Source organism: Corvus moneduloides, chromosome 14 (genome assembly GCF_009650955.1).
Source record: "Corvus moneduloides isolate bCorMon1 chromosome 14, bCorMon1.pri, whole genome shotgun sequence".
Taxonomy (NCBI): Eukaryota; Metazoa; Chordata; class Aves; order Passeriformes; family Corvidae; genus Corvus; species Corvus moneduloides.
In genome coordinates, this window is record NC_045489.1 from 19,586,479 (window position 1) to 19,601,022 (window position 14,544).

A 14,544-nucleotide genomic window follows, 5' to 3' on the forward strand; every position below is an offset into this window, starting at 1 on the left:
GCTTCTGGTCCTTCCTGCTCCAAGAGCTTTCCTTCCCTTCACCCCCTGCTTTTCCAGGCTTAGGGAAAGCAGGGAATAAAGCTCTTTTCATTGGGAAAATGGATGTCCAGGCAGGGAAGGATCCATGAACGGTGTGAGCCTGGAGTTGTCCCTGTCCCAGTGCCGTGGGAAGGGAAAGGAGGGACAAACCGCTTGTTTTTAATCCCCTCACCTTTGTGTGCTCCCACTGTTTATCCTGAGCAGGGAAATGGGGCATCCACAGATCCAGGAGGGAGCTGGAGCAGAGCCAGGAGGGGGAGAGGGACAAGACAGGGACAAGACCCCTGAACATTCCGTGGCACCCTCCTGTCCTTGGGGACACCGCTGTGCCCCGGGCTGTGCTCTGGGTGTGCCACGGGCTGATCCTGGTGAGGTCACCAGGACAGGGAGTAACGGGGATGCCAGGGAGGTTTAGAGGGTGGCTGATTGTTTGAGAAGCTGAGGGATCCTTCCAAAGTGGGGGAAGCCCCGGAGAGGGCATCACTGGAGAGACGTCAGACCTGGCTGAGGTCCCTTTGGGCCAGCTCCTCCCTGGAACATCCTCTTAGAGCAGTGGCAGACCTGGGGCAGGGCTCAGAGCACAGATGGAAGTTCAGGCTCGTCCCTCAGTGGGTTCTCAGCAGAGCAGGATCCCAAAAAGTCCTTCTCCCTTTCGCACCCCGTGGCTCTCACTCCCTGCAGCGTCCCCCAGCACCGTCCCCGTCCTGGCCTTGTTTGTGCCGACGGTGAAGCAACGGCTGTAAAAGCTGGGTCGATGCATGGACTGTTCCTGCCGGGCTGTTAAAGCTCCAGGAATGCCAGGATCCAGCTGGTCAAGGACAGGGAGGGAAGCAGGAGGCAGAGGGAGGGATAAAATCCCGGGGGAAGCCTGGAGGAGGCCCCGCGGTCTCACAGGGCATGGCCAGGAGGTGACGGCACCAACAGGAGACTCCTCTCGGGTTTTTCCTCAGAATTCAGAAGGAAGTGATGCTGATGCCACCACAGCATGTCCAGCACCTGGAAAACACATGGAAGGAGGATGGGGATGGGAAACTCCCTAGGGGAGACTCAGCGAGCCTCTGTCCTTCCTCTGCCCCCCGGGGTGATTCCAGAGGGGAAAGGTCCTGCTCGGTGTCACCCTGTGCCCAGGGAGAAACCCAGCCCAGCCTCCCTGGGGTCTGGGAGGACCCTGGAGATGCCCCCCAGCCCGGCAGTGACTTTGAGGGTGGCTTTAGGTGTGAACTTTGCTGTCCCTCCCCACGGCCCATCGCTGCCCCCGAGGCTGCTCGTTGGATGTGTCCATGGCCCGGCTGTAAAGTTATCCATTGACTCGGGAAAACACAACTGAAGGGAGAAGGAGCCCCGGGCGGGTTCTTCAGGCATCTCCGGAGCTCAGCAGAGGCTTGATTGTGGCACTGGGACACTCCTGTGGCCGCGGGTGGCTGTGGCAAAGCCACCCACGGGCTGTGACCTGGGGGTCACAAAATCCTGGCTCCCAGCACCCGCTGGAAAACATAAGGGAATGTCCCAGCAGGGTGAGTTTTGGGGGAGGTGGCGGAGAATGTTGCCGGTGGGAACGGGCCGTGCTCGCTGTGACAGCAGCCACGAGCGCTGCCCTTCAAACCCTGCCCTTATCTCCTTCATCCCGGGGACTATCAACCCCTCGAGCCTCCCGCTGCAGCCCGAGCCATTAAAGTTAACCATTACCCACAGCGAGTGTTTATTTGGGATAATCCAGGCCCGGGGGAAAGTGAGGGACGGGGGGAGGAAGGCTCTCGGTTCTTTTCTGCGAGATACGGCCCCGTCCTGCGGGGCTGAAGTGGTGCTTGAACAAGATGAATGCTCAAACAACACACGGCAAACAGAGCTGGGCTGGGAGAGCTCCGGCCACCGGGACACTCGGCGTTCCCATTCCATAGGGACACTCGGCGTTCCCATTCCATAGGGACACTTGGCAGTCCCATTCCATGGGGACACTCCCCCCAGCCCATGGGGACGCTCAGCATTCCCATTCCATGGGGACACTCGGCGTTCCCATTCCATGGGGACACTCGGCAGTCCCATCCCAAGGGAAGCTTTTGGATTTTGGCACCTTTGGGGAGAAATCCTCCCTTTCCCGATGATTTTTCCACTCAGTTTCTCCAACCCTGTTCTGTCTCCAGCCTGTGCCGCTCCCTGCTCCCATCGGCCACGCAGAGGCAGCAGTGCGAGCCAGGACAGGGAATATCCACATCCAGACCCTTGGGTCCGAGAGGGGCCTCACCCACCTCCAACCCCAAAGCAGAGGGATCCCAAATCCCAACCCTCCTCCAGACAAGTCACTGTGCCAGAGTAAAACTTCTTTTTTCCCACTCCCAGACTTTTTTCCTCTCCCTGGAGGATAGGAAGGACAGGGACACCCCACAGCTTTTCAGCACCAGGATCTGAGCCCCGAACTGACCCCAGCACTGGGCAGTGGGACAAACCCTTCCCCCTCTTGGGCACCGCGGCTCGGAGCCTTCCCAGAGCGTGCCAGGAAGGAGCATTCCCGGAGCCATTCCCGGAGCCGTTCCGGGAGTCACCGGATCGCGTGCGGAGGGCTCACCTGATCCCTCTAATCCCCTAATCCATCACCAAGGAGACCCAGCGTTACCTGGCATGTGCGAGCAGAGGGGCCCCGCAGAGGGAGAGCTGCTCCTGCCACCCGTGCCAAAGCCCCGTTTCGGCTCATCCCGGTGTTCCAGGGCTGGGGGATGGAGCAGGGAGCAAACCCCCTCCTCGCCGCCCATTCCCACCCCAGTCCCCCCAGTGCGGGACCCCTGGGATTGATCCACCCCTGCTGTCCTGAGCACCTCTGTCCGGCACCGCGAGGGTGGGGGGTGTCCCCTGGGCACGTCTGGAGAACACGGGGACCCCAAACTGCTGCTTAGGGCGCGTCTGCTCTGCCCCAACCCCGCCGAGGGTGGGCTGGAGAGACACGGGGGTGGGCGCAACCAACCTGGGTAAAACTGGGATGAAAATTTCCCTTTCTGGCAGCAGGGAGCGCATGAGGGCTCTGAGGCAGGTGGAGAATTGTCCCAGTGAGGCTCCGAGCCGCCCCAGGCACCGCAAAGATGGGGACAAAGCCCGAGCTGGAGAGGATCAGAAGGCACAGGACACACGGGGTGGGGGGTGCTGGCTTTCCTACAGCCCTGCAGGGGCCTGTGGAGACCAGGATCGTCACCGAGGGTCCCTGTGGGGCCAGGAGGGGACGATCCAACCCCGCGTGTGCCTCTGGTCACCTGCTGAACACAGCATGCCTGGGAAGGGTGAGGAGAGCAAGGAGTTGATGTGAGGAAGGGGGAATTCCCGCAGGGAACATCCTTCCTGCTCCCAGCATCTCCCGGAGGAGAGCTCAGGACTGCCGGGCACTCCAGCCCCTGCCTGGGCATCCTCAGGGGTGTCCGTAGGAGCTCCCATCGCCTCCCAGTGGACTCCAGTTCGGCTGAGACCTCACAACTCATGGCACGGGTGGATGGAATTTTTCCAGCGGTGCCATCCACCCGTGGCCGTGCCGGTCCCTCCCGCTGGCCCGGGCCCGCATCCCCCGGGACTGCGCCCTCCTGAGGTGCGGCTGCGGGACACCGGGAATGCGGGAACATCCCCGCTCCAGGGTCTGGCAGCAGGGCTTGTTCCTGCGGGGATGTCACCTCCTTCACCCAGGACAAGGACTCTGAGCAACCTGGCCCAGTGGGAGGTGTCCTCGCCCATGGCAGAAGGCTTGGAAAAAATCGCCTTTGGAGGTCACTTCCAACCCCAAAAATCTGGGAATCTACAAACTTTCATCCTAAAAACCATTCCGTGACTCTCTGACAGCTCAGGAGGAGCCGATGCATCTGCCAAGGCGTGAGGAAGAGCCGGGAGAATCTTCCTGCTTCCCACACCTCCGCCCAGCCCCGAGGATGAGCCAGACCTTCCCCCCTGGATCCTTGGCTTTCCCGAAACTCCTCCGGCTCCATCCCGCGTGTCTTCCCGCTCCATCCCGGCTCTCCCGGCTCCGGCTGCCGGCGCCGTTCGCTCGCGGAGCGCTTGGGGCAGCAGAGCCCCGCGCTTGGCCGGAGCCTCCTCCTGCCCAGGCTGGGCTTTACCCGCCCAGGCTGGGCTTTACCCGCCCAGGCTGGGCTGAACTTGCGGCCCCTTCCACCCCGTCATCAGGCGTTTATCCATCCCAGAGCCCCAGGAAATGTCCCTGTTTCCAGTGCCGAACATCCCGGAGTTGCCGTGCCAGGACCACGCGTGGCCCCTGTGACTCTTCCCGGTGCTCCTGGCTCCAGGATTTTTGGGCAGGAAGGATTTGTATCCTCTCTCAGTGCTGGGAGGAGCCTTGCCCTGGGCTGGCCCTGCTGTGATTACCCCGATCCATCAGGAGCAGGGACAGGATTCCTCGGGAAGCGCCATTCCATGGCACTGCTCCTCAGGGGGGTGTCCCCGCTGAAAAATAGCCCCGTCCTCGGATCCGGGCATTAACTGGACACTGACCCTGTGGAAAATCCTTTCCGAGCTCATGGATCTATCCAGACCTTTTACACGTTTGCTGGGAAAGGAATGGAGCCCGATTTTCCTTGGAGAAGAGTTCCCAGAGGGGTCACAGACCCTGTGCCAGCACCGCTGTCCCACAACCCCGAACTCAGAGCCCACAACCCCGAACTCAGAGCCCACAATCGCGAACTCAGATCCCACAATCCCGAACTCAGAGCCCACAATCCCAATTTCAGATCCCACCTGGGCACCAGGAGGGGTCACAGATGCGTCACCCTGGACACAGGGAGGGTCCAGCACTCTCTGAGTGGCTGTGGGATCACAGCCCTTGAGGATAAAAGAACTGCATTGGGAACGCCTGCTGGCTTTCACTAACGCTGAGATATCGAAGCAATCTGGCTTTTATTTGGGAATTTTTATTGGATTTGCCAGGCTCGGGAAGCCACGGTGGCAAACAAACCCGACGGAATCCCATCAGCCCCGTTAGTCACCATTAAGTGCTGATATCTGTGCTCTCCCCCCTCGGAGGTATCAATTAGCCCAGCCAGAGGTGGGCAGAGCTCCAGCCCCGACCCTGGAGGAGCCCTCAGCATTCCCGGGAAGGGGCTGGGACTGCTCCAAGCTCCCAGAAAATCTTCCACCAGCACCAGACTAAAATATCCCCCACTCTGGATATCCATCCCCAAATCCCAGAGGCAAATTCCAGTGCCTCTCCTCTCCTGCCTCCAGAGGCAGCTCCAGCAGCTGGGATAGCGGCTGTGTGTGCCAAGGATTTGCTCTGCCTCCTGCAGCGAGGATGGAGCATTCCACAGGGAGAACCCTCTGGAGCCCCCCCCCCCGCAAGGTGTTTTGGGGTTTTTTGAGGGTGTAGAACTGGAATTCCCAACCCCCTCCAGCCCAGGCAGCTTTTCCCACGGTGGGGGGACAGAGCTGTGCTGTTCCCGGGAATTGGCAGCATCCTGGGAACTTAATCAGTGTGGATGTGGCACTTGGGGACATGAAGGCCTTGGCAGTGCTGGGGGAGAGGCTGGACTGGATGATCCCAAAGGCCTTTTCCAGCTTCAGTAATTCCATGGTTTTATAAGGTCCCTTAGAGGCTCTGAGCAGCTCCAGCTTTTCCCTGGAGAGCTTCCCACTGGAGAGAGGAGACTCTGGAGGCTCCAGCCTGCGGGGTTGGAGATCAAAGCCTCCCCAAACCTTCATCCCAGTGGGAAGGGGAGCAGGGAGGGCACATGGAGCAGCAGCAGCAGCTCTGCTGACCTTTGCATCCCGGGCAGGGAAATGCCAGCCCCGGCAGGAGGGGTGGATTGCATCCCGGCCTTCCCAGCAGCAGGAATTGCGTCCCGACCTTCCCTGTGCCAGCCCCGCAGCAGGGATTGCATCCTGACCTTCCCACAACAGGGACTGCATCCCAACCTTCCCTGTGCCAGCCCCACAGCAGGGATTGCATCCTGACCTTCCCACAACAGGGACTGCATCCCAACCTTCCCTGTGCCAGCCCCACAGCAGGGATTGCATCCTGACCTTCCCACAACAGGGACTGCATCCCAACCTTCCCTGTGCCAGCCCCGCAGCAGGGATTGCATCCTGACCTTCCCACAACAGGGATTGCATCCCAACCTTCCCTGTGCCAGCCCCACAGCAGGAATTACATCCCAACCTTCCCTGTGCCAGCCCCACAGCAGGGATTGCATCCCAACCTTCCCTGTGCCAGCCCCACAGCAGGAATTACATCCCAACCTTCCCTGTGCCAGCCCCACAGCAGGGATTGCATCCTGACCTTCCCACAACAGGGACTGCATCCCAACCTTCCCTGTGCCAGCCCCACAGCAGGGATTGCATCCTGACCTTCCCACAACAGGGATTGCATCCCAACCTTCCCTGTGCCAGCCCCACAGCAGGAATTACATCCCAACCTTCCCTGTGCCAGCCCCACAGCAGGGATTGCATCCCAACCTTCCCTCTGCAGCCCCACAGCAGGAATTACATCCCAATCTTCCCACAGCAGGAATTACATCCCAACCTTCTCACAGCAGGGACTGCATCCCAACCTTCCCAGCAGCAGGAATTTCATCCCGACTTTTCCTGGCTCCTGCTGCTCCTCAGAGGTGCCGGGAGCTGGCCTTGATCCAATCCCGCTCTTGGCTTGGTTTGATTTATTTCTGGACTTGTGCAGAGGGAGAGAGTGAGAAATAAATAAATAAATAAACAAATCGATCAATCAATAAATCACCTCCCACCCTCGGCATCCCAGCTCCCACCAGCTCCGCAGGGGGATGGAATTCAGCTCCATCCTTCTGCTCCTCCTGCTCCTCCCTCTCCAGGCCATCCCTCACTCCCTGCCCCCAGCCCGGGAACAGGAGCTGTGGGGACAGAGCCACCCCCTCCTTCCTCTTGTCCTGCTGATCCCGGACATCCTTGGGCTGGCTGGGGTGGGAGCGCTGTTCCATGGAGCAGATGGAGAGGGAGAGGCATCCACAGCCCTGGCAGTGTCCAGGGCCAGGCTGGACATTGGGGCTTGGAGCAGCCTGGGACAGTGGGAGGTGTCCCTGCCTGTGGAAGGGGTGGCACTGGATGGGCTTTAAGGGCCCTTCCCACCCAAACCAGTCTGGGATAAAACACAATAATTATATGGAGATATTGGAGCGAGTCCCAAGAGGCCCTGGAGCTGCTGCAGGGCTGGAGCCCCTCTGGAGCCAGGCTGGGAGAGCTGGGGGTGCCCAGCTGGAGAAGGGAAGGACACAGGGACACCTCAGAGCTCCTTCCAGGGCCTAAAGGGGCTCCAGGAGAGCTGGAGAGGGACTGGGGACAAGGCATGGAGGGACAGGACCCAGGGAATGGCTTCCCAGTGCCAGAGGGCAGGGCTGGATGGGATATTGGGCAGGAATTGTTCCCTGGGAGGGTGGGCAGGCCCTGGCACAGGGTGCCCAGAGCAGCTGGGGCTGCCCCTGGATCCCTGGCAGTGCCCAAGGCCAGGCTGGACATTGGGGCTGGGAGCAGCCTGGGACAGTGGGAGGTGTCCCTGCCATGGCAGGGGTGAAATGGGATGGGCTTCCCTTCCCTTCCCACCCAAACCATTCCAGGTTTGCCCTCGGAGGCTCCTGGCACTGCCCCAGGCCCGGTGCAGCCCCTCAGCTCAGAGAGCCCCAGCGCAGCCCCCAGGAGCTGCTGCCGAGAGCACGGAGGGGGCTGGCCTGGAGCTCCATAAATCAGGGACTGCGGATCCTTCCCGCGGCATTTACGGCTCCGCCTGGGAATGCTGCCGAGCCCAGCCCGGCTCTGCTCCCAGAGCATTCCGGCACCTCCCGGCCCTGCTGCTGCTGCTCCTCATCCCAAAGCTCCCGTTCTGCCGTGGGAAGTGCCCCCTGTGCCGTGCCCCCACTCCTGCCTGGCGCAGGGTGCAATTCCCAGTGCCTCACCGTGGGCACGGATGGCTCCCGAGGGGGAATTCGGGGATTCCCGACCAGCTCTGGTGGGAACAGCACTGATTTCAGCAGGACAGAGGAGATATCCTGATAAATGAGAGGAGTATTGGCTGCAGGAAAGGTGGAACCAGGAAAAATGAGACAATATTTGCTGAGGGAAAGGCTTGGAACCTGCCCAGAGCTGCCAGAGATCCAGGAAAGATGCGGACACAGCCTGGGGTTAACTGGTATTCCCTGGAGTTATTAAATCCATGAAAATCCCTGTTGGGTGGCGAGCTGTGGCTGGAGCTTCCCATTTTTCAGGGACAGGGATCTGTCAGGTGTTCATAGACTGATAAAATCCAGAGCTTTTCCTTTGGTTTACAGTGACCCTGTCCAGATTCCCCCTCGGGAGCCATCCATGTCCATGGATGCTGGAAGGTGTCCCTGCCCATGGACATGGATGGGCTTTAAGGTCTCTCCCAATCCACCCCACTCTGGGATTCTGGGATTATCCAGGACTGTGGATATCCCAGTGAAAGGGCCAGGGCAGACTGAGCCGTTTCCTACAGGAGCTCAGCCTCATCCTTCAACAAATCCACTCCAGTTTTCCATCCTCCACAAAGATCCTCAGAGCCAGACAGAGCGAAAAAAAAAAATCTGCCAACATTTCCACGGCAGAAATTGGATTTTTGGGAGTTTTTTCACCTCTGGGATGGGGAGGTTTTATTGTTTACTGGGATGTCTGTGCACAGGGAGCATTCTCTGCACACAAATCCATCGTTCTGGGGCTCCCAGCGCATTCCTTGGAGCACAGTCCCTTCCCAGGGAAAGAGAGGAGCAGCAGACGGGAGAACATTTTGAAGGATAAAATCAAGCTCAGCCAGTCAGGGACCCTCCTGATCCCAACTCCAGCTGCATTTTGGATGAGCTGCTGTTTTATGGATGGGCTGGGACGTGCTGGAGCCCTGGAGCGTGAGGACGGAGCGGCTCCGGGATGGATTTGAATGTGGATCCCACGGTGTCCAACGGAGCGAATGATTGAATCCATCGCATCAATCTTTCAGTGCCGCCAGGGGAGCGTTCCTGCCTGGAGAATCAGTGCCTTGGAACAGCAGGGAACGTGTTATCCCGTGGAATCCTGGGATGGCTCCCGCCTGGAGCCAGCCAGCAGCACAAGAAGCCTCTTTGCTGCTCAGCTGTGGGTGTTTCACCCTGGAATTTGGGACGGGCAGGACCCACACCTCCCAAAAAATTCCTCTCCGACCTGCAGGAACAGCCGTGCTCATCCCGTGCTCCAGATGGAGAGGGAGAGGCATCCACAGCCTTGGGAATGTCCCAGGCCAGGCTTGGAGCAGCCTGGGACAGTGGGAGGTGTCCCTGCCATGGCAGGGGTGGGATGGGATGGGCTTTGAGGTCCCTTCCAACCCAAGCCATTCCCTGATTCCATGACATCCCATCTCTCCACCATGAGGAGACTGATCCTGTCTTTGGAGCCCCAGTATTCCCAGTGCCTCCTGCTGGTCCTGTCTCCAGCACGACAAACCAGGGCAGCTCCCAAGCCACAGCAGAGCTCTGGAATATTTGCGGGGAATGCTTGCCCATGGATGAAGAATGTCCCCGAGGTTTGTCTGCTCTGAAGGGCACCTAGAAAGGATTTAATAGAGGAATTTTATCTCTCCTGATGAAGTTCCCAGATGGCCTCAACATTCCGGCAATTCCTCACGTCCTTCCCATGCCGTGACTTTCCCAAAGACCTTTGCTGGGGACACTTTTGGCTCTTTCATCCCAAATTTCTGTGCCCTGTCCCACTACCCTGGATGGCCCCGATGGCCCCACTGCTGCCCCATATCTCCAGACACCCCAATCCCAAATCCATCCTCTCCAGGTCTCCCAGCTCTGCTCCCCAGTGGCTGCGAGTGTGTGATTCCCTCTGCCGGGATCATCCCAATCCCTGGAGGATCAGCTTTGTCCCCACCCCAATCAGATTTTTCTCCTGACATAAAACCCAACCTTTTACTTCTCCTGAAAATCCTCTCTGTGCCTTTTCCCTGCTTCCCAGAGGATTCTCCGTGGGGCTCCTCTCTTGTTCCTGCTCCCGCCATCTGCTCCGTGCCCTTGCCAGGGCAGCTTCCCGTCGGAAAGCCGAAGGCAGCGCCAGGATCTTGGCTCTGGATCCTTCCCTGGCACACTCAGGGCTCCCTGTTCAGGACCCAAGCTCAGACATTCCCTGTTCCAACATTTCCCTTCAGCGTCTGTTTTGCAAAATGTCGGGAGATTTCCACTTTTATCTTAAAAAAAGAAAAAAAAATTCCAATAAAATGATTCTCATTTCCCAGGAGACTGAAATTCCATCTTTTCTTCATCTTCGACTCCTGTGGTTTCAGGGATAATCCAGAGCTTGGTGGGGGGGTTTTTTTTGGGGAGCTGCTCCAGACTCCTGGTCTCAGTTTTCCTGCCAAACAGAGAGTTCTTTATCACTTTTGCCTGGATTTTGGTTTCTTTGGATCATGGGGTGAGTTTCCACCTTGGGATCTTACCCCTGGGCTGATTTCTGGTGCCGAAAACTTCCTGGCAAGTTTTCCCAAGTCCCCGTGGCTGCTCCAGAAATGCTTCCTCATCTTTTGGGAGCGTTACTTAATTACTCTGCAGCCACGGCGCGGGGCTGCTCCTGCATTTTAATGGCAGCCGGATCCCTCTGCACCTCCTCATCCTGATTTTCCTGCTCCTTTCCTGAGGGAGCTGTGGAATTGCTGCAGAATTACGCAGCATTAAGCAGGAAAACAGTGAGGTTTAACCAGGATCCGGGATCTCGGTCCGTCCTTAATGGCTCTGCGGCCAAGCTCTTCCCTCTGCAGGGATTTTTCCAGCGAGGAAACTCCTGAGGAGAAGCCATGGGAAACTTCAGGATGAGGCTCCAAGGCTGGTGCCCCAGTGACAGGGAAATGGGGACAGTGGGGAGCAGGAATAAGGGACGAGCAGGAATAAGGGATGAGCAGGAATAAGGGATGAGCAGGAATAAGGGATGGGCAGGAATAGGGGATGAGCAGGAATAAGGGATGAGCAGGAATAGGGGATGGGCAGGAATAAGGGATGGGCAGGAATAGGGGATGAGCAGGAATAAGGGACGAGCAGGAATAAGGGATGGGCAGGAATAAGGGATGGGCAGGAATAAGGGATGAGCAGGAATAGGGGATGGGCAGGAATAGGGGATGGGCAGGAATAAGGGATGGGCAGGAATAGGGGATGAGCAGGAAACCCTCTGGAGAAGCAGAGGAAAGCGTTGGCTTCGGGCTGGTGAGGCAAATCCTGGGAAAACAGAGCTGTTTATCACGAACATAAAAGCTTGGAAAAGCCACCAAAACAGCTTCATTTCCCTGCAGTTTTTAACAAGGGATCGATGCGGGGTCACTACAACCCATAATAATTTTCCTTACGTAGGCAAAGTCCCGTGGGATTTCCCGGGCGTTGATAAAGCAGGAATGAAGCGATTCCATCCCTTCCGTGCAGACAGCAAATCCCTCTTTCCTCGCTCCTGATGAGCCCCATCCGTCATTCCTGGAGCAACAGGGACCCCGCTCGTGCTGGGCCTCCCCTCCTGCCTGCAGGTGCTGCTAGAAATTTGGGAATGTGTGGGAAGGGATGGAAGTTCCTGTTCCCTGTCTGCTTCCACAGCCCAGGGCTCATATCAGGGCTCCCTTCCCCACCTCGGGGCCTCTCCCTGCCTATCCGTGGGTCACATCCAGGTTTTTCCCTTTGACACAAAGCTCCTCCCTGATTTAGGATTCCCAGAAAATCCATTGATCCTGATCTTCATCTCCCTGCAACTGGAAAAGTGACGTGGATCAAGCTAATTGCAGAAGAGGTAAAAGGGAGCTGGTTTGCTGCAGCTCAGGCTGTGATTCCCTTTGGGAGAACATCGGGATCAGTTCAATCCCGGGATGTGTTAACCCAGAGCAGGGATCCTTCTCTCCTCTCTGGCTGCACAAGGAATGACTCTGATCCCATTCTCTGGAAGTGAAAATAACCAGTTCCAAGCTGCTGGGTCCTGAACATTCCAGAGTTTCCCTCCTAAACCATTCCTGCTGTGGCTCAGGTGGCAGCGGAGAGAGGGATCATGGAATGGTTTGGGTGGGAAGGGATCTCTGAGCTCTTCCCATCCCACCCCTGCCATGGCAGGGCCACCTCCCACTGTCCCAGGCTGCTCCAAGCCCCAATGTCCAGCCTGGCCTTGGGCACTGCCAGGGATCCAGGGGCAGCCCCAGCTGCTCTGGCAATTCCAGCCCAGCCCCTGCCCACCCTCCCAGCCAGCAATTCCCAATTCCCAATCTCCCATCCAGCCCTGCCCTCTGGCACTGGGAAGCCATTCCCTGTGTCCTGTCCCTCCAGGCCTTGTCCCCAGTCCCTCTCCAGCTCTCCTGGAGCCCCTTTAGGCCCTCCAGGGGCTCTGAGGTGTCCCTGGATCCTTCCCTTCTCCAAGTGAACATTCCCAGCTCTTCCAGCCTGGCTCCATTCCCAGAGAAGGACCCAAACAAACCCAGTTTTTCCTTCTGTCATTTCCATGCCCTTCCCAGCCCTGCTGCCTTGGGCGGATTGCAGCGATCCAGGGAAAACCATCCCTGAGGAAGAGTCTGAGTGGGATAAAACGCTGTGAACCCCAAACTGCTCTCCCCGAGCCCCATCCCCAACTTTTTCTTTCCATGGATTGATTTTCCTGGGAGCAGCAGGAGCTTTCTGGAGCCCAGAGAAGGGACGGGAATCCACAAGCAGCCGTAAAACAGAGATAAGAGATAAGAGGCAGGGCTTGGCTCTGACCGAGGTGTTTAGGAACAGAGATATTTATCCGGGGGGATCACTCGGGAAGATCAGTATTCCTTTTTCCCATCCCATGTACCGGTGCCTCCCCTCTCTGGAGCCGCTCCTGCCTTTCCTGCCGCTTTAAAATAAAATCGAATCCATTTCCAATCCCGCTCCCGGCCATTAAGGCTCCCTGAGCGCGGCTGTTACCGCGCTTGGCTGGCAGAGCATCCCGAAGGATTTAACTCCTGCCGGGCCGGGCGGGAGCATCCCGCTCCCCAGGATCCTCGGGATGTGGCCAAGAGCTGCAGGACCCCAGGGATGTCCTGTGCCCTCTCCCGGGCTTTGTCCCGGTGCTGCCACGAGCTGAGAGGCTGCAAATTTGAGGGTTTGTCCCTAAATGCCACCCCCCAAAAAAAGGGAAAAATTGGATTTTGTTCCAGCTGGAAAAGCAGAGTTCCTAAAGGGAGCAGAGGATCCAGCCCGTTTTGTCCCAAACCAGCAGACTGGGAAGCCCAGATCTGCTCCTGAAATTCATTCAGTTCGGGAAGAAATTAAAAATTTTCCATTTTCCTGCATGAAAACTCCACCGAGTCCAAATACTGCACAGCCAAGTGAGACAACCACTTCTTTCCCCATGGAATACCCCAATTCCTTGGTGGAATATCCCAATTCCTTTGTGGAACACCCCAATTCCTTTGTGGAATACCCCAATTCCTTTGTGGAATACCCCAATTCCTTTGTGGGAATGTTCCTGCTGGGACATTTGAGCCTGGAATCCACAGGTGATGCCAGAGGGAAGCAGCTGAGGCCGTGTTGGGAAGCAAAACCCCTCCAGCTTTCCCGGAGGGATTTGGTTGGAAGGGTTGGGGTTTTTTCCCCCACAAATCCCAAGGGAAATAAAATCCTTCTTGTTTCCTCTGCTGGACAATTCCTGCTCATTTTTATCTGGGCCAGGTTTAAATTATCCTGTTCCCAGCCGCTGATGGCATTTGCTTCGTGTCATGCAATGTTCCAGGTAATTAATTGGTGCTTAATTAATTAAGGGATAATGACATTCAGTACGCTGGGTAATCAATGGCTTCCTGCTGCTCCAGGAAAGCCGAGGTATTTGTGGGAAATCAGTCCGGGGGGGGGAAGCTGAGGGATTTATTCCCTCGGTAAGGAGCTGTGTGCCGGTGATCTCCAACTCCTGCCCCTTCCCAGGACCACATTCATGGAAGGAAGCTCTGCATGGACCTGTCAGGAGCTGTTCCCACACCTTCAGCAGGTGGAAAACATGATGGGAAAACTCTGGGAAGAGGGAAAAGTGCACAGAGAGCACCTGATGTTTCCAGCATCACACAGAGGACCAACAGCAGGAATTCCCGATTCCCAGTCCTGTGCTCAGGGGGAGTCAGGCTCTGTCTAAACTCAGAATTCCTCTCCCTGACGTCCAGGATCGAAGTCTGGGATCAAATGGACCTCAGTGTCCTCTTGGCTTTGGAGGAGAGCGCTGGAAAAGGAGGAATTTCCTGGGAGATGAAGAGGAACGATAACAAATTCCCCGAATCAAAGGGAGCCGAGCCCTGTTTTGAGCGCAGCAGGACAAATATTGAAGGACAAACAGGAATGAGTCACTCCCAGCTGCTCCTGCCTGTGGAAGGAGCCCTGAGGAGTGTGAATATTCCAGGCACCTCTGGCGGCACCTGGAGGGGTTGAACGGGCCCAGGACCTCGAGGAGGGGCAGCCTGAGGGGATCCTGCTGCTCCTGGAGAGGGGAGGATCATCCAAGAAAGATTCCAAACCATTCCACAGCTCCTCTCCAAGTGCCGGCTGTGTTGGCTGG